This window comes from Gracilinanus agilis, chromosome 4, assembly GCF_016433145.1.
Source record: "Gracilinanus agilis isolate LMUSP501 chromosome 4, AgileGrace, whole genome shotgun sequence".
Lineage (NCBI taxonomy): Eukaryota > Metazoa > Chordata > Mammalia > Didelphimorphia > Didelphidae > Gracilinanus > Gracilinanus agilis.
This window is the reverse complement of record NC_058133.1, coordinates 380788618-380815682: the sequence shown is the minus strand read 5'-3', so window position 1 is coordinate 380815682 and position 27065 is coordinate 380788618. Positions and strand designations below refer to the sequence as shown.

General features: G+C 35.6%; 1 protein-coding gene across 1 annotated transcript in view; it reads right to left on the bottom strand.

Moving 5' to 3' along the window:
- Positions 1 to 27065, bottom strand: part of NCOA7 (nuclear receptor coactivator 7) — a 239440-nt gene that overhangs the window by 210806 nt on the left and 1569 nt on the right. The window contains exons 2-4 of the mRNA XM_044676919.1: positions 25343 to 25386; positions 25059 to 25145; positions 21786 to 21902 (exon numbers count right to left, since the gene is read on the bottom strand). The gene's annotated coding sequence lies outside the window, so the exon portion shown is untranslated. The remainder of the gene's footprint in view (positions 1 to 21785; positions 21903 to 25058; positions 25146 to 25342; positions 25387 to 27065) is intronic.

The following is a 27065-nucleotide window of genomic DNA, read 5'->3' as shown; positions in this document are numbered from 1 at the left end:
ATATATATATATATATATATATATATATATATATATAGAGAGAGAGAGAGAGAGAGAGAGAGAGAGAGAGAGAGAGAGAGAGAGATACTGTGTCTCCCATTAGAATATAAACTTTTTGCTAAGTAAGGAGTTTCATTCATTTTATTTGTCCTTTCAGAGATGAGCAGAGAGCCTGGCACATAGTAGTTACTTAATATTTAATAAAGAAGCAACTAGGTAGCACAGTGGATAGAGAGCCAGGCCTGGAGTTAGGAAGATATGGGTTCAAATTTGATCTTAGGCACTTTCTAGCTGTGTGACTCTGGGCAAGTCACTTACCCTCAACTGCCTAGCCTTTCTGCTCTTCTGACTTGGAACCGATACTTAGTATTGATTCTAGACAGAAGGTAAAGGTTTAAAAAATTAATTATTGATTGATTCTAAATACAATGATGCCACTCTAAATTAAAGATTAAATTCAACTCATGGTTTAAGTATGAAATGGCAATACAATGACCTTACCTCACAAGTATTATAATGAAGATTATTTTCCGCACCACCAGGGGCCTGTTAACTTTTTGTATCGGTGACATTGTTTAGAGCATTGTTTAGACATTTCTTTTAGAAAAGAAGTATCTAAATGCAAAGACATCTCAAAAATGTATCAACTCAATGTTGGTACATATGATGCATATGTTGCTTCTTTTTTTATTTAAAAATCTATCTTCCCAGTATAAATAATAGCCGTCAGACCTCCCCTACTCCCAAATATATGTCTAATATAAAATCTAAATAGAAAGTATAATACTATTTCAAATAAGTCAACAATAATGAAAACAATAAGGATAAAGAATAGTGATAAATTTAAAAAGGAAATAGCAATGGGAAAAGGAAATTTTTATTGAAATAGAGAGAAATATAAAAATAGATTTCATAACAATAATGTTTTATATCATAGTTTCATGCAATTATTTTTCAGTTTATATATATATTTTTATAGGATCACCAATTTTGAACTTGAAAGTGTCTTCAAGATCAAATGAGGAAAATGAGGCCCAGTGATTTACTCAAGGTTGTGCAATTGTGTAATAAATAGCAGTGACAGGATTTGAGGCAAGGTCCTCTGACTACAAATCCAATGCTGTGGTTGCTATGCTATCTTTCCTTTCAAAGAGATCTTGTGTTAGGCATACAAAGTATATTCTGAGGCTACCTTTATTTGAACCTACACATATGCTTCACTGATCCTTCTAGAATTTTTATACCCACTCAGTCAGTCAGTTCAACAAACACCCAAAATGTACCTAAGATGTACTTTATCTGTTTTCCCCATAACATGTTTCATAATACATAAACATAACTGCTGTTTAGATCTTGATGGCACAGTAACTTGGACACCTGAGGAACAAAACAAAATGTGCCTGTAAGAACAACTCAAGCCCTACTATGGCAGGTTCTTATTCTCAATCATTGCCTCCACACTTGGGAAGCTATATCTAAGGGCAGAAATTTGAATGGTTCTTCAATAAAAAATCTGGAAGGGGCAGCTGGTTGGCTCAGTGGATTGAGAGCTACCCCTAGAGACTGGGAGTTCCTAGGTTCAAATCTAACCTAAGAAACTTCCTAGCTGTGTGACCCTGGGCAAGTCACTTCAACCCCCACCCCATTGCCTAGCCCTTACTGCTTTTCTGCCTTGGAACCAATACAAAGTATTGATTCTAAGCTGGAAAGTAAGGGTTTAAAAAAAACAACAGGAAAATAAGCATACAATTCTGCTTCTCTGTCTCTCTGTCTCTCTTTCTCTCTCCCCACTTTGGAAGATTTGTGATTTTCATCAATGTAAGTACTCTTTCCACTGATGAAAACTATCCTGTTAAGAATTGTGGTATCCAAAAAATTCATGACCTGGTACCAAGCCTGGTAATGAACATCTCTGAATTTAAGCTAGTCCTCAGAAGACAGATAATACTACGTAGTTCTAAGACGTTCTTGTGGTCCACTGACCTAGTCATCTGGAACCCTGGTTCACCTCCACAGCTCAATGCCACATTAGCATAAGACTTCAGTAGAATACTTGTAATTATGAATAAATAAATATACACAATTGGGAGTGTACTCAAAATTTTGCCATTAGAGAGGAGAATTATCAAAAAAGTATGAAAGGATGAAGGGACAGTGACATTTTGATAACTTTTCAACTCAGGGGAGCATTCTTAATAAAACTAAGGAGAGAGGTGACCATAGAAGATAAAATGAGTTGATAACATAAAATTGCAAATCTTTTGCTCAGAGACAATCAATGCAAGTAGACTTAGAAAGGAAACTTAAAAAAAAGCTTAATATTAAGATATTAAATAACTGATACAAATATATAAAAATAAAAAGTTATTCACCATTACTCAAAATCTAGGAGGTGACTGGATATGATGCCAAATGAAGATCAGTTAAAAGGCAGTGTGGAAAAAAAAAGAGACAATATAGCATAATGGTATAGAGCTCACCTAAATGCCAAAAAAACCTAGATATAAATTCTGCCTCTGACAGATACTGGCTCTGTGATTCTAGACAAGTCACTTAATAATGATCACTTTAGAAGACTAATGATGAAGCATGCCTTCTATCTCTTAGCAAAAAGGTGATCAAATAGGGGTACAAAATGAAATATACATTTTCAGACAGGATCAGTAAGTTGATTTGTTTTGCTTGACTATACTAATTCATTACCAAAGGAGGCATTTTATTTGAGATGAAGGATGAAAAGAGTTAGTGAGTGATAACAGAGATGCAAGGGAAAAAAAAGGCATCAATAAAATATTAAAAATGTACAAAAGCCAAAAAAAAAAAGCAGAAATAGAGGGCAGCCAGGTTTGACTCAGTGGATTGAGAGCCAGGCCTAGAGAGAAGTTCCTGGGTTCAAATCTGGCCTCAGACACTTCCTAGCTGTGTGATCCTGAGCAAGTCACTTAACCCATATTGCCTAGCCCTTACCACTCTTCTGCCTTGGAACCTATACACAGTATTGATTTTAAGACAGTAGGTAAGGGTTTTAAAAAAGAAAGCAAAGATAATGTCAGAAAAGTCTACAAATAGGGAAAATATTACCACTTAATATAAACTTTAAGTACAAAAGTTCATAGTTATAAATGCAATATTCTTTTTTATTCCTTATATGCTAAAATTTTATCTTGATGAATAAGCTTATTTAAAAAAATCAAATTAAAACAAATACTCAACAGGTAAACACTTTTTTTATCATTTAATTAAATGAATTATGTTTTAAGTTTTTGAAATATAAGCAAGAATATATTAGAATATGTTTTTTCTTGATTGGATTGGCAGACTGCTTGCTTCTTTTTGTTATTTGAAGTACAATCATAGGCCAATCTATTTTTCAACAAAAACTGAATCAGTGAATAAAAATGTAACCTATGTTGCTATAGAAACACAACCCCAGAATTTCATCTACAACTGATGTTTTAGAACTAGGATTTCTGGGAGAACAATTCTGGAAGGAAATAACCAAGTTGAGAGTGCAGAATATGATCTTCACTCCTCCATCCTGGGATGATGTAGTAATGTCTCCTCCTAATGGTTTGCTCCCCAATTATCTCTCCTGAGAGACTATGATCTTGCTGATGCTGCTGTTGCAAGCAAAGGGATGGGGATGTCTGTTATGGTGATCAGGCTGAGGCAAGACCCAAAAAGAAAAACTGCTATGAATTGAGAATGATTATTACTGATATCTCTCTGAATCCTATGGTAGAGAATGAGAGCAAAATGCAAATAACTGTCCCCACCCTCTCCCCTGACATTTGCATCTATCTACTACTCCTTTCCTTCCAAGCAAAGGAGAATAAAGGAGTTATTGGATCTTAAAAGTACTCAGCACTGACTGTATGAGGCCATGAATTCACAACCCTCCCCTTTGGTCTTAGTTCTCTCATTGCTACCATTCATCCCCCACCCCCCCGTTTTTTTAAACCCTTACCTTCTGCCTTGGAGCCAAAGGCAGAAGAGTGGTAAGGGCTAGACAATGGGGGTTAAGTGACTTGCCTAGAGTCACATAGCTAGGAAGTGTCTGAGGCCATATTTGAACCTAGTATCTCATGTCTCTTAAGCCTGGTTCTCAATCCACTGAGCTACCTAGCTGCAACCATTTCCCCCCATTTTAAAAAAGAAAATAAAAAGTTGATTATCTTTGGTGTATGGTCAATATTAGCGATGCCAATAGAAATTTAGGACAATGGGTGAGTCTAGGTAGGAAGCAAGAGAAAATATTCAATAAGAGGATCTGTTTAGGAATCAAAACATTTTAGCATGGTCCTGTGATAGTATTCCTTAGCCAGTTTACCAGGAGCCAATGGGGGAGGGGGAAAGCATGGGGAAGAGGACCTAATAACCTAATGTGAATCCTAGGTACACTATGGGCAGAGTAGAATAAATTTAGGGAGCCAAACAAAACTTGGGAAAGGGGGTCCTTTATTGGTATACATTTACATTTCCCACTGGTCTACCTATTTCCCTCCGACTTACAAGTGGGTAAGGACTTATAAAAGGAATACTCTCAGGGGCAGGTAGATGGCTGAGGGGATAGAGAACCAGGTCTGGAGACAGGAGGTTCTAAGTTCAAATCTGGCCTCAAATACTTATTAGCTATGTGACTTTTGGCAAGTCTCTTATTCCTGATTCCCTAACCTTGCCCACTCTTCTGCTTTGGAACAGATAACTTAGTATTGATTCTAAGATGGAAGGTAAGGATTTTTTTTTAAAAGAGAAATGATCTCAAGTACCCCTTATCTTATTATCATTATGTCATCTATATACCTACATCTACCTATTGTCCATATATTGAGATTACATGTGAGTTCATCTGTACTATGTTATAAAAATATAGATAATTAGTGTAATGTAATAAAAAGGATAAGGGATTAGAGTAAGAAGAGTTGGGTTTGAATCCTGGTCTTATATTTTCTACTACCTGAATGACTTTAGGCAAGTCACATCATTTCTTTGTGAAATGGATATTTTATAAATCTTCCTTCAAGTTCAAAATCTATGACTCTATGAGATAAGAGAATACCACTTCATCATCTTTCTAGGGACTCAAATGATATGATTCTAAGTCCCTTCAACCTCCATTTCATGCTTTCCTTTCTCAGGATGCTAAATACTTCAAAGATATTCTCTTATTACTTCCCACCTTGTCCATATGAGGAATCAGGTGATAAAATAGTCTTCTCCCTACAGAACGAGGACAAGCTCAAAGAGAAGAAATGATTTGTTGAAAGTAATATTGAAAGTCTTCAGTACCACTGAAAAAAAACACAAAACTACCTCCTGATCTCAGTACACTGACCACAAAAGAACATTTCCTCATTGTCACTGTTTATTAGAAACCAACCGTGTACCACAGCTACTCAGGGAAAGGACTGGGGATAGTTACAACATGCCTGCAGTGCTAACAAGGAAGGTCCCCAGTGGCCACAAAAGATACTGTTATTATTAGCAACAAGGGAAGAGTCTCACAAGAGACCATCAAAGAGCAAACAATCAATCAGGTCTTTAAGTGCCTACTACATTTCAATTATTGTTCTAAGTACTTGGGGATACAAAGACAAAAATAAAACAGTCCCTGCTCTCAAGGAGTTTAAATTCTATCAAGGGAGAAAAGTACATAAATAAGTATGTAGGAAACATACAGAATAATTATAAGATTATGGGTATAATCAGCTCTGGGAGATCAGAAAAAGTTTTGAAGAGAAAGTGGCACTTGAAGTGTTTTGAAGGAAACAGGATTCTTTGAGGCATAGGTGGGAGTAGATACCAGGTCTAAGGATAGCCAGTGCAAAGATGTTAAGTTGAGAAATGGAGTATCTTGTGTGAAGAATAACAAGAAGTGGTGGCAAAAAATTGGAAAAATGAGGGGGTGTCCATCAATTGGGGAATGGCTAAACTGTGGTATCTGACAGTGATGGAATACTACTGTACTGAAAGGAATGATGAACTGGAGGAATTCCATGTGAAGACCTCCAGGTATTGATACAGAATGAAAGGAGCAGAACCAGGAGAACAATGTACACAGACTGATTCATTATGGCATAGTCCAGTAATGGGCAAAATACAGCCTGTGGGCCAGATGGGGGGCGGGGCTGAAATGTTCTATCTTCCCTGCAACATTATTCCTAATTTGATGAATACAATGAGTAGGATACAATTCAATGAAATTTTGAAAGAGTTGCCTTAGAAACAGACTGACAGATAAGCATGTCCTTTCCTTTGTCCTCATCTTTAAAAAGTTTGCTCATCACTGTCATAGTCAAATGTAATAGACTTTTCCACTAGCAACAATGCAATTACCCAGGACAATTGAGAGAAACTTATGAGAAAGAACACTACCCACATCCAGAGAAAGAACTGTGGGAGCAGAAACGCAGAAGAAAAACATATGATCTATCACATAGTTTGATGGGGGATATGACTAGGGTTTTGATGTTAAAAGATCACTCTGTTGCAAATATGAATAACTTGGAAATATGTTTTGAACAATGATACATGTATAATTTAGTGGAATTGCTTTCAGCCCTAAGGGAAAAGGGAAAGGGGATGGGAAAAATCATGAATCAGGTAACCATGGAAAATAAAGAATAACAAGAAGTACAAATTAACTGCATGAATGAATGGATGGGGTGGGGTATAAATAGAAAAGATAGCATCTTTCCTCAAAGAGGTAACATTCTAATAAGGGGAGACAACACATAGGAGGTTTCAGCTACAAGTCAGAATGAAAGAGTCAGTGGTACTTAGGGTAAAGTGACAAAGCAGGCATTTCCACTGATAAAGCCATATCTATTTCTGATGTTGAATAATTTTAAAGTATTAGGATTTTGGTGGCAAAATTTCCTTTTTTAGGTCAAGAGTAGTTGTGTCTACTGGAGAGGTAATGGCTGCAGAACCTGTTGTTGGGTTAGATCTCTACAGGGGTGCTCCCTTAAACAATTGCTTCAGTTGCTGGGCTGATAACAGTGCTGGTACTCTGAAGGTGCTGTTTTCTTTGGGACTCTTAGATATAATTACTTGTCCAAAGATGAGAGTTGATTGGTGGTTAATGTTGGTGCTTTGGGGGATGGCAGGTCCCTTCTCTACTAGGGTTGAGGGTAAGAATGGTAAGTGGTTTGGGGTGGGAGGGTTTTACAATTCCTGGGATTCTTCAGTTCTAGGTTCTGGGATATCTCCACCAGCATCTGAGGGTGGCATAGGACACCTTTGGTGTTTACCTCATGATGTCTTGTTATTTAACCTGGCTGGCTAGTCTACCTTATCAGTAATGGTTGGTAGTTAGTGGTGGTGGTGGAGGGGTGGGGAATGGTAAGCCCCTTATGTTTCTGAATACAGCTTTGAGGGCCACACTGGAGTAGCAAGTGACTACTCCATCTGTGGCTGCTCTCTCTAGTACTTTCTTCCTGGTTTTCAACACATTGGGCCAGGGAAGGAGGAGTCAGTACTCTTGCCCCTCAATGCCATATATAGACCCTCCCACTGCTACCATCATGCAATAACTTCTTCGATGTTGACTCTATCCAAATTCATCACCCTATTTAGATGCTAGTAGCTATTAGTCCTTAGTTCATTATCCCTCTTTTCCCATTGAGTTAATTACCTGGCCTAGAGTCTTTTGTCAACTCTTTTATATTGGGCCCTGGGTGAGTCACTTAACTTCTCTCACTCTTAATTTCCTTGTCTGCAAATCTAACAATTTGAGGCAATCACTCTAACAAAGTTTAGGGAATCAAATAAGATAATATATATATAAAGATTTTTGTAAATCATAAAGCACTCTATTAATGTTAGCCATTGCTATTACAGTATATCTTTATTATTATTATTATAGTATATATTATATAAATCCTTTTTTAATCCTCATTCTTCTTGACTTACTTGAAATATTTGACTGATAATGATCCCCTCCTTTTGAATATTCCCTTCTATCTGCATTTTCTGACACTACTCTACCATGGTTCTGCTCTAATCTGTCTCACAAAACCTTCTGAGATTCCTTTAGAATCATTATCTATGTCCTATCCACTGTGTATGGCTGTACATAGAGATTCAGCCCTGGGCCCTCTTTGCTTCTCTCTCTACACACTTTCACTTGAACTAACATTTATACAGTGCTTCCTATGTACCAGGCACTGTGCTAAATGCTTTACAATTATTATCTCATTTGTTCTTCACCCTAATCCTGGGAGGTAGGTACTGTTATGATTTTATTGTGAGGAAATTGAGGTAAACAGAAGTTAATTGACTAGCTCAGGGGGTCCACATCTAGTAAGTATTGGAGGTGTGATCAGAATGTAAGTCTTCATGACTCCAGGTAAAACATTCTATCTACTGTGCCACTTAATTACTAATCTCATCAGTTCCCATGGATTCATTGTCATTTCTAGGCAGATGATTCTTAAATCAACACATTCTGCATTCATCTCTCTCCTGAGCTACAAACCCACATATACAATAGTCTTTTAGATATCTCCATGTAGATATCTCATAAGTGTCTCAAACTCAAGAAGTCCAAAACAGAATTCATTTTTTTTTCCTATTTCTGTTGATGGCACCACTATTCTTCTAGTCACCAAGATAGAGCCAAAGAAAGACTAAAACAATTTCTTACCCTTAAAAAGCTTATAGTCTAAAGGGGAGACAATTTTCAAACAACTATGAATGAAGAAGACATATACAAGATAAATTGGAGATGTTTTTCCTTTTTTCCCCTGTTTGATAGATATGTATAGACATCAATTAATGATTGATGCAATCAAAAGTTCAGAATTAATTTTTAGCTAAAAGTCAAAAAATCAATTCAATAAATCCACTAAAGAATTTTTAAAGTAGGTTTGAATATATTTTAGTACTATATCTACAGTAGAAGCAATTAAATACATTTACTACAATTCCCCATATCTTCAAGGAAAACATAAATATTTTATGTTTTGTGGTCACTAATAAAAGCACACCTAAAATATAAGTTATATATTTAAAATGCATACTAAAATTGTTAAATAAAAATTCCTTTAACATATTTCACTATTCAAATTGATAATATAGATAAGAAAAAGACATGAGGGGTAAAAATACTATGTATCTCAACATTATGTATAAATGAATTACAAATAACAGAAAACTGATCTTTGTTATTGTCTTAATTTTCATAAACTTTTAATAAGGATTTTAATTTTGGTATCAAAAAAAGTATGTCACTTAGATTTGGAGTCAGAGGACCTGGATTCAAATTCATGTTCCTCTCCTTGCTAGCTCTGTGGCCTTGGAGAAGTCATTTAAACTCCTCTCAGTTTCTTCATTTGAAGTATGGGACAAATAACACTTGCATTGTTTACCTTATAGATTTATTTGGTTGGGTGGGATGAGGCAAAGTGTTCTGTAAATATTTAAATACATCAGCATGTTAAGTAGATGTAATTTTGTCGGTGTGAACACACTCTCCCCACCAGTACAGATCATTAAACCACCAATAACTAAGTAGATTGTCTTCAAGAATTGCAATGGACAAAAACTTCATCACCCTATAGCAACCTGGTGATGAGCTTCTCTGAACTTAAAACTTACTTTGAAATGACAAGTGAACCATTAGTAAACCCATCTTTGCAGGCTTTCCAGTAAAACCTCCATTTAAGGGGATGCCCTGAGCAGGCATATCTTTATTTCCCAACCGAATGTATTCCTTTGTTCTTCCCTGTAGTGATCTCTTGCTATCAAGTTGTCTCTTCTCTCTCTCACACCTCCCCTTTTCAGCTTTCTTTTGTATGTCATTTATCATCTATGCTTAGCACAATGTGGGCACACAGAAGGCACTAAATAAATGTTTACTGACTGACTTATTGACCTCATAGAGCTTGTGATAAACTGATATTGCTATCAAGAGTCATTACTGGGATGGTCTCCACTAGGATTTTAATCAATTATGTTTAAAATCTGTCTATGAAATCAGATTAGTATCACAAAAGCCAACAATCCATACTGTAGAAAGAGCTATTCATATGCCTTTCAGGTAAGGCATTCAGATATATTGGATTGAGCTAGTCAGCATGCACAGAGTTCAAAGTATTTTGTCCTTTAAAAAGTTACACAATTATTATCCATTTATGTATAAAGTATGTATGACCTCAAGCATACCCCATCAGCTCTGAAAATTACACATAACACTCAGTCAACAGGAAGTCATAAAAACACCCTAATCCATATCTTAAGGATTTTTAGAGATAGAGGTCAGAATTGTACACTCAATGTTAATTTGTATTCAAATGGAATAGTGGACTCTTCAAATGGAAGAGTCAGTGTCGAATAGTAGAGAGAGAACTGACTTTGGAGTCAGGAAGCCGGGAGTTCAAGTTACACTTCTGATAGCTATTGACTGTGTAAGCCTGAGCAAGTAACTTTTCATGGTATTAAATAGGCAACTATATTATAATAAATTGCAGAGAAGGTACCACTCTGCATTGGGAAAGGAAGCTTATTTGGGTGAAAGTTTCCTATACCAATGAAATCAGAAGTTCATTACCTATGCCTGTGCAAATAATTATGCCAGAAGCATATAGAATAACAAAAGAATAAGACAATAGTGTCCATACAGTACAAACAACAACAACAAGGGAGTATGTTTCTTTCTTTTTTTTTTTTTTGCTTTTTGTAGCTCATCCAAGGATTCAGTTTGCAAAGTCATGGAGGCTCAGCCAAGGAGAGTTCAGCATCCAAAACCAAAGATCAGATTATGTATCTATATTGGTATATCTAAATCTTGATATTCAGACACAACAAAATTTAAAGGGATATTATGAAATATCAATATGCAAAATATATCTATTCTACATAATTCAAATAAAAGCATGCATAGGTTAAGAAAATATTAATAAATACTCAAAGAGTATTATTTTATCCAATTAAAACAGAAAGATCTCACAGATATAGTTGTTACATAGAAGATGTCAGGACCATCTTGTTTGGATAAGATGACAAATGGTAAGATCTCTACTGATATATAAACAAGATCCTGAAATGCTTAAAAGTACTGAAATATTCCAAAAATTAAGCTTACTCATGAATTATTCCTTTACGAACGCCATACTTATTTTTCAGTGGCAACTTTAACATAGTAAAATCATGCTGATTTTTTTAGAACATATTTTCTATTCTATATACTCCCTTCTATTATTCTCAAATTATTTCTTTCATTTTTCATATCTTTTCAACTAGCCTGGAAATAAGCATCTCAAAGCCATCCAGTTTTATTTTCTCTTTCCTGTAAAATCCAGGATATAAACACTATAAAACAGTGAGGGAATTTGGGGAAAGGAAATGAAGGGTGTGGTTAAAAGACTTGAAAATGGTCAAATATGTAACAAAAAATATTAAAACATTTATAGATGATAGAATACAGTACTTCCTTACTTTTTTTATATTTTCTTATTTTTTTGCCCCAATCTCACTTTATTGTTTTAAATACTGTGCAAAGTCTAGTTTGGCTACTTTCTACCTGGATGACCTATGGTAGATTTGCTTTTGTACTTCCTACCTGCATTTTCTCACTTTCAGATTGAAGGGATTGGATTAAAGGGATTGGATTAGATGTCTTGTAAGGTTTTTTCTAGCTCCAAATCTATGATCAATATGCATTTATTGAGTCCCTACTATATACTGAACAGAGTGTGTACTAGGAGCTAAGAGAAATTAAAAAACATAAGAACTCATAGAACTTACAATTAGAAAGATGAGTCATGTACAGGAAAAAATAACAGTGCAAGGAAATATATAGAATGCACAAACTAATGATACAGGCGGTGAATAATATAGATGTGAAAGAGGGCAAAGAGAAATGTGAATCAATAATATTCAGGGAAATATTTTCTGGCTGGAAGTACTAAAGCTCAATAGGCAGAGAAAGATTTTAGGCAAGGCTAATGGCATAAACAAAGATTTATAAAGATAGGTATTTGTATGGTGTGTGGAGAAGTGTGAAGAGACCAGCTTTACCGGAAGAATTCATTGCAGAGAGCAGTGATAATTAAGGGCAGATAGAAAAAGTAGGACCAAACAAAAGAAAGCCTTGAGTGACAGGGCTGAGAGAATAAGCTTTATTCTACAGGAAGCTGAGAACAATTTCTTTCTCTTTTATTGTTGGATAGTGAGAAACAGAATCATGCCTAGACAAATATAAAGTAATTTATAAAATTTTATGGAAAGATGGTATATAAGCATTATGCTTTATAAAACAGTAAGAAGGGGTAGAGAAAAAAACAAAGCTTGACAAAAGACTCAAATAAGTCAGATCATCACAAGAATTTTTAAGACTAAACCTAGGAGGGAAAAAAGACAAAATGTAGAGATCTATCAAAATTTCTATGATAAATTATTTTTTCTCCATTAATGACAGTAGAGCCATCCAACAACACAGTTTCTGATACGTTGCATGAAGAAATGGCAATATAGAAAACAAAGATGAGAATAGTAGCTTGAAATGATCCCATGTACACAAAAGTGGTCTGTATTAAGAGTCAACATAATTGAAGGATTGATTCTCAAGATGTCTGAAAGGGAGGGAAGATATCAGATGCTTGGAAAAAATGACAGACATTATTACTACCAAAAAGGGCAATTAAAAATATGTTGCTACCAACCCTTATGTCCACCATCATGTCTCGACAAACAAACAAAAAACCTTAAGAATAATCCACACATGTATCAAGGGCATCACTGATAAATGTATACGAAGGGAACAGGAAGGGTACTGTAAGTTATATTATTTAGCACAACATATCTTTACAGACACGCAATTGATTGAAAGGTTCTAAGAATACAAGATCCCACTGTGCTTATTTGCTAAGTATTAAAAAGCATTTTATATGGTAGAGAAAAATATCACCTCTCCCAACATTACCTCTCATGCATATGTTAAGATTATACAAGATTCCTTGAAAGATGTAACACAGAGATAATTTTGTATAATGCTTTTTTATTTTTTAAATTCATAACTCAAAACATCATTTCCATAAACACAGTAAAATGCAAAAAGAGAATTATATAGGAAACCATGAGTTTCCATTTCATACTGCTCATTTTAAAAAAAAAGTATATAATAAAAGCCACAAATCATAGTCGAACTATCTTATTTGTCTGCACTTCCTTCTGAACTTTCTTCTGTTCTCTTCTATGCATTTTGACAGTTTCAATGACTGTCTGGGCTAGGGGCTCCGCCATTACTACATTTCCCCTTTCCACAAACTCCAATTAAAAACAAAAGGGAAAAATCTTTAACAGATAATCTCCTTTCTTAGAAGATGGGTAACATGCTTTGGCATTGGCTCTCTGGAGAAATGATTAGTCACTGATTAGAGTACTTTAAATCTTTGGGAGTTATTTGTCTTTACAGTACTGCTGTCATTGTATATATTGACATCTTACTTAATTGCTCATTTCTTCTCTGAAATAACCTTTTAGGGGGCTCAGTAGATTGAGAGCCAGACCTAGAGACAGGAGGTCCTAGATTCAAATCTGGCTTCAGACACTTCCTAGCTGTGTGACCCTGGGCAAGTCACTTGACCCCCATTGCCTAGCCCTTACCACTCTTCTGCCTTGGAGCCAATACACACAAGACGGAAGGTAAGGGTTTAAAAAGAAAGAAAGAAAGAAAGAAAGAAAGAAAGAAAGAAAGAAAGAAAGAAAGAAAGGAAGGAAGGAAGGAAGGAAGGAAGGAAGGAAGGAAGGAAGGAAGGAAGGAAGAAAGAAAGAAAGAAAGAAAGAAAGAAAGAAAGAAAGAAAGAAAGAAAGAAAGAAAGAAAGAAAGAAAGAAAGAAAGAATCTTTTAAATTTCTTATGGCACAATGATATTCCATCCCATTAATATGCCACCATTGGTTCAGTCATTTGCTCCTTTATATGCTTATCTCATTTCTTTTCTTTTGCTTTTAAACTTCTCCCACCAGCATCAAGAAGACCACTTTGTATATGGTTCTTCCCTCTCCAGTGTAATTCTCCCTTATGACCTCCCCTTTCTAACATATTCAACTAACTGATGAGTTTGATATATCTCCACACAAAACTGTGTACAACTGTTCATGTACTGTTATTTACCCCTCCTTTACCAACTTCAGATAAGTGTTCATTCAATGCCTGCTAACCCATCCTTTTCTCCATGTTTGTGTATTCTTGTTATATACCCCAAGTAAGAGAAAAAACAAGTTCTATCTCCTGTTTCTTGCTGATTTCTTCAATACTTGTTCTACTACCTTCTCTTCTAGCTCTTCAAACTCATGGGGTGGGGATGGGGGGAAACAAGCTAGTCCCAGGTATTTAACTCTCCTGATACCCTTCAATGACATTGAGGTTTTCAAGGGACACCTTCTCCCCAACTAGAACATTAGCACTATATCATCCTATAGCCTCTTCCAATTGCTCAAATGAATTTATCTTTCTAAGTTTCTTTTGTCTCTTGAGTTTTGCATTTTATCATTCTTACTCACTTCATCTTTACATTGTAAAGTCTGAAAGTTCTCTATCCCATTAAATTCCACCCCTCCAAGCCCCATAAAATAATACCCCACTCTGCAATGGGGAATTTATATTTGGTTGTAATCCTATTCTTTTTGTTTTCTTGTATAATTATATTACGTCTCATTTATCACCTCTCAATTATATTAAAAACTGCAAATCTTGTACGATTGTGACTGTTCTTTTTTTCCCTTTAACATGAGAGCTACTGGAGACCTCCAGGAATTGATGCAGAGTGAAAGGAGTAGACTCAGGAGAACATTATACACAGAGACAGATACACTGTGCACAACTGAATATAATAGACTTCTCTACTAGCAGGAATGCAATGATCCAGGACAATTCTGAAGGACTTATGAGAAAGAACACTATCCACATCCATTCTGTGTACAAATGAATGTAATAGACTTCTCTACTAGCAGAAATGCAATGATTCAGGACAATTCTGAAGGACTTATAAGAAAGAACACTATCCACATCTAGAGAAAAAATTGTGGGAGTAGAAATACAGAAGAAAAACAACTGCTTGATCACATGGTTCAATGGAGATATGACTGGAGATGCAGACTAAACAATCACCCTAGTGCAAATACTAATAATATAGAAATGGGTCTTGATCAATGTAAAACCCAGTGGAATTGCTCATTGGCTACAGGAGGGGGTGGGAGGAGGGAAGGGAAAAATATGATTCATGTAACAATGCAAAAACATTCTAAATTAAATAAACAAATAAATAAATAAACTTTAAAAAAATGAGAGCTCAGAATTTTGTCTATGACATTCCAGGAAATTTTTCTTTCGGGGTTCCTTTCAAGGCATGATCAGTGGATTCTCTCTACTTTCACTTTACCCTCTTCTAATATATCTGAAGTTTTCACTTATTTTCTGAAATAGTATAAATTAAGCTTTATTATTATTATGGTTTTCAGGGAGTACATTGATTCTTTAATTATCTCTTTTGGAACTATTTTACAGATCAGATTTGTTTGTTTGTTTTTAATCAGCTAGTTTAATATTTTCTTCCTTTCTTTTCAGTCTTTGGATTTCTTTTTAATATTTCTTTTTTTTCCCCTTAAACCCTTAACTTCTGTGTATTGGCTCATAGGTGGAAGAGTGGTAAGGGTGGGCAATGGGGGTCAAGTGACTTGCCCAGGGTCACACAGCTGGGAAATGTCTGAGGCCGGATTTGAACCTAGGACCTCCCGTCTCTAGGCCTGACTCAATCCACTGAGCTACCCAGCTGCCCCCCTTCTAATATTTCTTACTGCTCTGTAAGGTCATTAATTTCTGTTTGGTCTAGTGTAATCAGAGGATTGTTATGGTTTACCATTTTCTTTTCTAAGCTACTTTATTTTCCTACCAACACTTTCCTCTAGAGTTTTTATTTCATTTTTTTAATACCTTGCTTCATTTATTCTAGATATTCATGTAGTCCTTTGGACTAAACAATTGGAAAGAAATCCATTTTTTCTTTTGAATTTCTGTAATTGTTGTGTAGTTACTTTCTCTTTTTAAGCTGGATTTTTGTGCATCTTAAGATCTATAGTAATTTAAAAAAAAATACTGCTCAGTATATTGTTTGGTTTACTCATTTCTTCAGCTCTAACTACTGAATTGGGGCTTTGTACCAGGGCCAGGCTTTGCCTCTCTACTTCCTATTTGGAAGGTGTAATCAGTCCTGCATGGATTCACCCTTGCTCCCCCTAGGTCCTAGGCTTACCTCTCCTACTCCTTGGATAAGGTTGTTCAAGGTAGTAGACCTTGCACAAAAACCTGAGGTTCAGAATATTTAGGGGCCTCTTTGGAGTCTGAGGACAGTGTATTAGCGGCTTTAGAGTCCCAGGCCTGGCATTAGTGTTTTGAGAACTTCTGAATCATGCTGGCCATTGATGCTTCCCAACACTTTCTAGGTGCTGGGATTTCTTGGTGGAATCTCAGATCTTGCTGCCTCCAGAGGCTAAAACTTGCAGGCTTCATATGCTTTTGGTCAATTCTGGTCATGCTGGGAGATTTGCAGGCATATTTGCCTGGGTTTATGCCAACTTTGTTAGCAGTGCTCTTTCCTACTACTTGTGGGCTTCTAGGTGGTTCACTGAATAGTTCTGAGGTGGAAGAAATCATTGACTGTAGTTTATCCCTGAATTGCTTGATCCAGTATGAATTTTCAGGGTTTTTTTTGTTTTGTTTTTTTGCTGGAGTAGGTCTAAGTAGGTGGCCACTCTCATCTTAAATTCATCTTCTTCTAAATCTTTACCCAGATCTTCAAAAAACAACAGTCAACTGGTTCTTGAGGGCTGGATGAAGAATCTTAAAATCCTGCATGCTATTTTTAGGGGTGGGCAAAGTTGTCTCATGTAGGGTAATAAAGATAGTATTCCAGATTTCCTCTCTGGAAATACTTTTTTCAGTGCAAGCACAACACCAAACCCAAAGAGTGGTAAAATTCATAAAGATATGTTTTATTTCTGACCAACATATGAATATCTATTCACTTATAGTCACAATTATAGTCATAGTCAAGAGTCACAGTTATGGCCACAACCACCAGAATGGGACCCATCCCCATCATGTTCTATTCCCATCCAGACCTGGGACAGCAACCCATTCTGTCCAGCCCTGCTCAGATCATTCTCCATTGGCTGGAGCCCACATTTCTTCTCATTTAGCCACATTCAGTGCCCTTTTAATCAACTTCCACAACATCTCTTGATTTGTTCCCTTCTCCCAGGCTCACAAGGTTACCATCCTCATTTTCAGGTCCTTTTTCTTTCTGTAAAGCAGGCTGGGAATCATAACTCTAATATACCAAAATGTCTTTAAGAATTGCTGCCCTTTGAAGTAGAACTACCATGGGAATTGGGGCTATGAGTTTGGGGGGGAGGCAGAAATTTGGGGGACCCTCAAAGAGCCTAGGGAACTTTTCAGTATTTGAAATAGAAAAAACACCCACAAAAAACCAGAAAAAAAGGTTTCTCTTTAGCTTTCTTGCTTTAATTTCTTCAACATAATTATTCTTAAACCTGCCAAAGTGATATTCCTAAAGTATCAGTCTGATACTGTGTCATTCCCCTTTCTAAATTATAGTGTATATTACTAATAGGATATCCACTCTCTAGGTGGCTTTTAAAACCTATCATAACTTGATCTCTACTTACTTTTCCATTTTATATAGTACTCTCCTTCACACACTACATCTTCAAAATTGAATTTCTTCTGATCCTCATAAATAACTTTCATAGGCTTTCCCCCATGTAGGAAACTTACTCTTTCCTCACTTTGTTTCTAGTTTCTTTCAAAGTTAGTTCAAACACAATGAAGCCTTTCTTGATCTTCCCTATTAATCTCTCCCCCTACCCTGCCTACAAGTTACCTTGTATTTATTAGGTATATATTTATATATGTTCACATTTTTTTCCCTAGAATGTAAGATTCTCAAGGATATTCTTTGTGGACCTAGCAACCAGTATAGTGCCAGGAACACAGTAAGCACTTAAATAGATACTTGCTGATCAACTGGTCAATATCAAGAAAAGCCTATGATGAAACATGCTTGCCATGCATATATATTTCATACATGTAAAAGTATATACCACTGTCATTTAAGACACCCAGTGCAGAATATTAGTCGAACAGGAGCACTATAGGTGGTATGTCCACCGAATGCTCCTGTTTATAAATAGCATTGTACTGATGGCAGTAATCTAGTGTTGACCAATTTTTTCTCTAATATTCTCTTATTAAAAAAATAAGCATTTGTTAACATGTTGCATCTGTAGCAGAATAAAAAATTCTTTAGCACAGGGGTTATTTTTCATTTTCGTCATTGAATCCATCTACCAAGGGTAGTATCTTGTATGTAGAAGGTATTAAACAAGTCATTGTTGAATTTAATTTAGTTAAACTAAGGTACATCTCCTAAATTAAGAGCGATAGTTATTACATAGAAAATTTAGAGAACATTAGGAGTATTGGGAGAGAGGGCCTGAATGTATAATTTTATAGGTACAGAGAACTCCCAGGAAAGGAACCTCCATCTACCAATATGGAGCAGTACTTTCTCTACAACTTCTATTCTTAGTTGCTTAAAAGAGAGATTACTGAGAAGTTTAATGACTTGCAAGGAATCACATAGCCCATGTGTGTTGTGTCTAAAGCAGAACATCTAACTATGTGCACAGAAAAAGCTAAATGGATAATGAATGCCTATTGTCAGCATGATATAATGGAAAGAAGAGTGGCTTTGAAATCAGAAGGACTGGGTTCAAATCCTGCCTCTATGCATATTATCTGTGTGAACTTGGATAAGTTTCTGAGCCTTTTTAGGCCTCAGTTTCTTTATCTTTAAAATAAAGTGGTTGGATTTGATAATAGCCTCAGGTCCTTCCATCGGTAGGCCAATGATTTATAATATACACCTAGATTTTAGAATTGGACCATCAGTGAGAGAAGTAGATGGCTCAGTGGGTAGAGTGCTGAGTCTGGTGTCAGGAAGATCTGAATTCAAATCCGGCCTCAGGCACTTATTGTCAGTGTGACCCAGGGCAAGTTGCTTGATCCTTTTTACTTCAATCCAATAGAGAAAGAAATGGCAAACTACTACAGTATCTTTCTCAAGAAAACCCTGTGGATAGTATGGTCCATGGGATTGCAAAGAGTCAGAGAAAACTGAACAACAACATATTGAACAACTGGACAAACCCTTCAGATAGGTGAAAAACTGGGCTCAGAATTTAACAGAAGAAGAGAATGAGGTAGATTTCATTTGAAAAATTGTCTAGTGCTTTTGGTGACTCCAAGCTTCTCCTTAAAACAAAAAAACCATCTTTTTAAATACCAGTGTTCTTCTAGTGATTCTATACAGTTGTGAATCATAGAACACTATCATCTTTGAAAAACCAAAATTGAAGATTACTCAAAGAACAATATCATGGTATATAGCAAATATAAATATATGGAAGGATATTACCAATGAAAAGCTTTGCATAAGAGAAGGCCTTAAAGGTATCATCAAAGACATGTATAATGAAAAAATGAGGTAGGCCAGTAGAGAGAGAATTAAGAAATAGACTGGCAAGGACAGCTTGATGGCTCAGTGGACTGACAGTCAAGCCCAGAGATGGGAGGTCTTGGGTTCAAATCTGAATTTAGACACTTCCCATCTGTGTGACCCTTGGAAAATCATTCAATCTCCACTGCCTAACCCTTACTGCTCTTCTGCCTTAAAACCAAAACACAGTATTGATGTTAAGAAAGGTAAGAGTTAAAAAAAACAGATTGGTACTCATATTTTATTAACTGACTTAAAGAAAGCATCCTAAAATGTTTAATATATCCTTCATGGAGGATTTCGGAAAGAAAATGAACAAGAGTTACACAAGAAAAGAAGATGAAGATCAACCTCAATATTTACTACTGGAGAGAATGTCCACATTGATCTGATCACAAATACGTCAAGTTATTGAAAAAAATTGGAAGAATCTGGAGTTTGTAGACAAAAGGTTTGGGTTCATATGCCAGCTCTTATGAGGTCCAATCAATTTAGACCTCTTTATTCATCTATTAAATGAGGAAGGAAGGAATAAATGATCTGTATGGTCCATTACAATTCTAAAATTCTGTTATCGATCCATTTTGAATACATCCTTTGGTTTACACTTCCTAAAATAAAGCTAACCTAAAACTTCTGTGCTAATGCTTATATTACTAAAGGCAGAATAGTGTAATTATTGATTGAGAGCTGGTCACAAGGCTAAGAAGACCTCACTTCATATCCTGACTTTGATACAACAGACATAGACTATGTGAGCCCATGCAGGTTTCTCAGTAGTCTCTTTTAGGCAACTGTCTAACACTAGAAGTTGCAGAGAAGGCACTGGCATGCATTGGTAGAAAAGTTTCCTTCTCTGGGAGTTCCCTATACTCAGGAAATCACACATTCAGTCTCTCTATCCCTCTCCTAATTTATACTTGAGAATCTAAACTTATCCTGAAATAAAATATAAAAATTAAGCAAAGTAGCTAAAACCAAACAAAATATAAAGTGGGATGTGGGTTAGAATGAAGCAGAAGTAAAAAAATTGTACATGTGGGAAAAAAAGGGAATAGGAAGCAAATTATACAAAAATGAATAAGCTGCTGCTTCAGACAATAAGAAACCTCTGATGTAAAGCATATATGAAATGTAAGAATGTTATACAACAGTGTATGTTGTTTTAAAAAAATTAAAGCAGTTCCTAGATTCGAGTCATAGAAATATGGAAGCTTACAATTTTGAGGTCAGATAGTCCAAACCAATGATTTTAAGGAGAACATGAGAGATTAAGTGACTTGTCTAAGATCACATAGCAGTTTAGTGGCCACAATGGGACTAAAATCCAAGGTTTTCTTGACTCCCACACCAGTGTTTTAGCACATGATACTGATTTTCAGAAATAAAAGGTATTCCTATTTGATTGTGAAGTCACATTCTTATAATCTATTTAAAAGAGAGGAAAGCATCAAAGTATGTATCAGATTGACAGAAATATGCATGAATATAGCAGGAGACAGGTTGATATTTAGAAAAGAGCTTGCAAATTTCTCTCTTTATTCCACTGTTTGTCTCATTAACATTGCTCATCTGGAACTTTCATGGTACATTTATCCAGGGGTGATCAGACTCTGGGAAAAACTGGCTCATGCTATCCAAACTCACAGGAGACTGATTTGTACCAGAAAGCTAATTTAATAATTTACAATAAAACATCTCTCTTCCTGGTAGGGAAGCATTCTTAGGAAATCAAATTAAGATCAGAAGCCTGCTCAGTGAAAACACAGAATAAGAAAAAGAAAAGCGCTTGTAGGGATAAACCTGCCCATGACTGTCAAATGTTCCTGACCCCTAGCAGTTCAGGAGACACATCATCTGAGTTTCTCTCAAATGCCTCTCTCTTTTTCAGCAAATCTTTCATTTCTGATGATTTCAATATTATGATATGGTGGCTTCAAGGATAGACTCTCTAGCAGAGTTAAATTCTCTTAATGTCTGTGGCTTCTAAAAGTCTCTAGCCAAGGAAAATTTGTTTCCTCAGACACTCTTGAAGCTGTATCTATGTAATGCTAATATTGCTGGCTAAAAGTGAAAAATTCATTCTCAGAGTTAACATTTTATACACATTATATAGTCATATATTTAGAGCTGGAAGACATCTCAACATCTAACCCACTCAAAAACAGGGAGACAGAGGTCCAAAAAAAGTCAAGTGACTTACTCGAGGTTACACAGCAAGTTTGTGGCAGAACAAAAATCAGGACTCAGGTCTCCTGACTCATACATTGCATCACACTGATGCAACTTCTTCATGGAGTTTAGTCTCAGCTGTTTGTTTCTATAGATAGGATAAAACAGAAACCTCCTTTGAGTCAGTTATCTAAAACCAAAAGCTACCTACTTATACCAGTAAAATGAAAATTCGGAGTAAGGAACAACAAACTATAATTTTTTTGAATTTATGATCTAGAAGGTAGACTAAGTAAAAGTTTTAAATGGCACAATTAAGAAAGGCGGCAATCATTTTACAGAATCATCCCAGAATTGCTGATGATAACAAAAACACTTCCAGTTCTGAAGAGAGGGAATCTTTCCCTCTTTCCCAAGGGGGAAAAAAAAGAATGCTTTAATTCAAGAGAGAACCCTATATCCAGCCTCAAAAAGAATACAAAGACAAAATGCTTGAGTTAGAGAAATAGAATCAAGATGGTCAAGATTATTATAGTGTTTTCAAAAGGAAAAGCAATAAGTACTTTAAAAAAAAACCCAAGCATTTATTTTTTTCTCTTGCTCTCATCTCTGCCTCCTGTAACTGAATAAAGCAAAACCTTGTGCATAGTCAACAATACCAAATTCTGTCACTGGTTCTGTCTGAAAATACCTCAGAATACTAGTAAAGAAGTCCCATCAGTGTAGTGATATTGACTGAAAAACTGCAACTCTGAAAGATTAATAATTGTTCTTTTCCCTTATTTTAACAAAACTTCTCTAACTTGAACATCTCAAATTCATCCCATCCTTTCTCCACTCATGTAGTCACTGCCCTAGTTCAGGCCCCCATCACATCCAGCCTAGATTATTTCTATATTCTACTATTTGATGTTCCTACATCAAAGCCTTTCCCTTCTTCAATTTATCCTCCCCTTAGCTGCTAATTGATTTTACCTAAGAGACAGGTTTGATCATCTCACCCAAAACTACTCAAAAACTCCCTCAAGGTTTAAATACAACTTTAAAACCTGGTCCCTTCTTACACATAATACTGGTAGATATTTCCTGCTTTTTCATTGTGTCTCTCCCATGACTGGAATTCCCACTTCTACTTCTACTTTTGCATATTCTGATTTCCTTCAAGATTCAGTTCAAACTTCTTGTTCATCAAACTCTACCTGGACATCCATACCCACCTCCTACCTCTCACCACAACTGCTAGTGCACTACCCTCCCCAAACTATCTTGTTTGTGAATACAATGTATATAGTCAGTAGATTTGTACACATATACATTGTCTCCCCTAAGAGACTAAGCTCCTTAAAGGCAGATATCCTTTCATTTTTGTTACTGTATATGTTTAATGCAGTGTCTGAAACATAGTAAGTACTTAGTGAATGTTTGTTCATTGATTGGCTCATTTGCTTCCTCCTGTGTCCAAGACACAATATAAAATCTTATTTCACAGTAGTGCTCACAACACCCTTCCTTGTGAATTCAAAATAATACACTGAAAAATAAGAAACTTTCCAATTAAGATGATTATCCCTGCCCCTAACAAAAAAAGGAAATACAATGTTAAAAAGTTATATAGAGTACAATGAGCTGCAGATATCTGGTGAAGAACCTTAAGAATTCATGTAATAATTAGCTTTAAGAATGTAAATAAATTATGATTATGAGAAAGTATAGAGTTTATAAGAGTATACTGAGGTTCAAGTGTCTACCTTGGAGCTAGAAAGATTTCTGACACTACTTACTGTCTTAGTGGCTCTGGGCAAGTTATTTAACCTTAATGCTTAATTTAAGCCAATTTAAGTTTCAGAGGTGCTGACCTGTATTGAAGAGAGTTTCCTACACCAATAAAATCACAGCCTTATACTATTGAAAATGAGCAGAAAAAGAAAATGTGCCAGAGGACTAATGGGACGGATAGACAGATAAAACAAAGGAAATGAATTACATAGAGAGATTTGGGTGCAGAACAGAGATGGGATAGAGATTTGAAATTATGGGATTAGGACTGGATGATCATTCTATGTGAATCAGAGCAGTGTTGGAGAAGTCAATTATGAAGTGATAAATAAGAACAAAGTGTTATTATTCTTTTCATTCCTTTTTAAACTTAGGACAATGGGAAAAGTATGTGAATTAGAATCAGAAGACCTGAGGTCACATCCTGACTTTGCCATTTACTACCTATGTGATTTTGGGTAAGTCACTTGACCTCTCTGTGCCTCAGTTTCTTCATCTATAAAATGGAAAGGTTGAACTAGATGATCTCAAAGTTCCCTTCCATTTCTAAATCTATGATATTGTGACCTATCCATACATACTATGTGTATGTATTAACTAAGCGAAAAGATCTTATTTTTAGACAGATTCCCTTTGTGCTTGATTCTACTAACAAAGACTGAATTTCTACCTATCATCTCACCCCCACTAAAAAAAAAAACCACTTCACTAAAGTCATGTGATTTAAAAAATGCTTTATGCAAACTTTGGTCACTGTAAACCTATATTTATAGAACTGTAGAACAACAGTGTAGTTTACCATCATACTTATTTTAGCCAGAATAGATTGTCCAAAATGTGCTCTGGAACAAATGATAATAATAATAACAACTCTCATTTATATAGTGCTTTCCCCCATGATAGCTGAGTTGTAGGAAGTGCAAAGATCATCATCTTTTTATAGATGAAGAAACTGAGAATCTCAGAGTTTAAGTGACTTGCCTTGATTAAAGAGTTTGTGTCTGAGGCTGGACTCAAACTCAAATCTCTAAGCTGCAAGTCTAGCACCCTTTCTACTATGTAGATCAACAAAAAGAAATTTTTCTGTTAGTTATAATGAGAAGCAGTTGAATTTCCAGGGGAAAGTTGCATTTACCATAATTTAATTACCTTGGGAGGTAGTTGATATTTCACACAGTAGTGTATGACCCTTTCTTTAAGCTCAAATTTTCCTAAACTACAGTATTATGTTCATTTCTCTACTTAGCTGCCAGGACCTCCATTTTTGGTGAGACATTTCTTTGTTATCTTAACTGCTACTTCTGGTAGCTTTAGATACTCTTTAGCAATCTTAGGAAAATATTAACTACTAGTTGCTCATGTGAATACAAATATCTAAGTATGCTACCAAATGCTTTAAAACTTTCTTTTCTTTTTTTTAAACATTTTAGTTGATTGGAAAGTCTCAGTACACGCATTTGGTGTTATTTTAAGACATTTTCACAGTTAGGTACAATGGCTCCAAACAAATGACAAAGCAGAATGGTACCGTGATTAGAATGCCAGATTTGGAGGCAGAAGGTCTCAGTTCAATTCCTGACTGCTATTAGTCCTCTGAACCTTAGTTTCTTCATCTCTAAAACGAGAGGATTGGACTAGTTAGTTGCAAGGTTCCTTAAGAAACTAAATTTATGTCAGTTTGCTTTAAGGCATATATTGGATATTAACATAAGTATTAGAGTGCCTAAAAATGTCTTAAGACTATTATGGAAATGAAATAAAATGTCACTGTAAGATAGAAAAATTCTGAAAGAACTTTTAAAATCTACTTACTTTGACTCAGTTCAATATCTGTTTACTTAGCATCTGCTATTTGCCTAGAAAAAATAGGGATAAATTCAATATTATACTATATTTTTAGAATCTAGCAGAACACAGAATCTCAGAGTTTGAGGCAAACTCAGAAGCCATTTTACCTAATCCATAACCACACAAGAATTCTTTCTATAGTATTCCCAACAAATGTTCATCCAGGTTTTGCCTGAAGACCTCTAGTGAGGAAGTCCCAAATGAGGCAGTTCATTCCATTTAAGGAATACTCATTGTTAAAAGTTTTTTCTTCTTTGCTCCTAAAGTCATTCCATCTGCCTCTTTGCAACTTCCATCCAATTGTTCCTAATTCTGCCCTCTGAGACCAAGCTTGTCACAAGTCTAATGCCTCTTCCACAAGACAGCCCTTCATTTATTGTCCTTGCCAATTCATTTTCATATTAAATTTCCTTATTTCCCCCAACTGATCTTTATATTAAATAACTTCAAGTCCTTTCACCATCCTAGTTGCCTTTTTGGGGATCCAGTTCTAGCCTGAAAATGTCCTTCCTAAAATGTAGCACCCAGAACTAAAAACCTTTCCACATTTTGTCTGACCATAGCAAGGTACTAGGACAGTAATCCTAGATTTTATGCCTTTCTCCATGTCGTCTGAGATTACATTAACCTTTTTGACTTCCATATTACACACTGTTAAAGTATAATGAATATGTAAGCTACTAACCTGCCCCCTACAATAGAGGATAAATAAAACAAGAACTAGGTATGAAAATGAAACAGTTGACAAGGGTAAAAAATGTAAATAGGAACATGAAATGGAAGAAAGGTATGTGATGACAGTGGTGGAGAAGAACTAAAATCAACAACACCCTACTGAATAATCTCAAAGAGACATTGGTATTAAGCAAGGAAGTTGGAAAAAAGTAGAAGCTGTCATATACAACCATGGCTGTAAAGGATAAAAAACAATCCTGGAACTTTATGAAGTGTAGAAAATAAATCCTAATAGGCAACGTCTATTGCTATATTGATTCGGTGAATGATTTCATAGAAACACAACAGGTTTCAGCTGAAGGGAAACTAAGAGATTGCTTGTCTAGTCCAACCCTCTTGTTTTACATATGAGGGAACTGAGGTCCCACCAAGGTGAAATGACTTGCCTAGCCTGGAAACACCTGCTACACTGTAAGCAAACCTATGCAAATATAAGACTAGAGTCTATTTGGTATTATACATTTAGATTCAACCAGAATTTCCCAAGAGAATAGGCACTCTCCAAATTTGTAATGATTTTCACCTTTACCTGTAATATAAATGATATCCAAAAAAACACTTTGCAAGTCAGATATAGAGCAGAGTGAATTTAGTACTTAATCATTTAAGTTTTTCTCTGAAGAAACTTAAATTTAAAAATTTAAAATGTAAATTTTATTTTAGTAGTTTAGGACATTTTAGTTGAAACAGGTTTTTTTAAAACCACCTACAGTGGGAAAATTTCAGGATTAGGTGATATTCGTTTAGATTTAGGTTTTGGGGAGATTATACTATAATGAAGACAAAAAAGTGTGAATATATGTATCATAAGATAGAACAATAAGGTAGAAAATGCTAACTACTTTTGAAAAATTATTCAAATTGGAGAGCCATCCATAAACAAAATATTAAGTGAGAGGGCACTGACAGTGCGATCAATTTGTATTTTCATTTCAAATTATGGTCTCTGTTG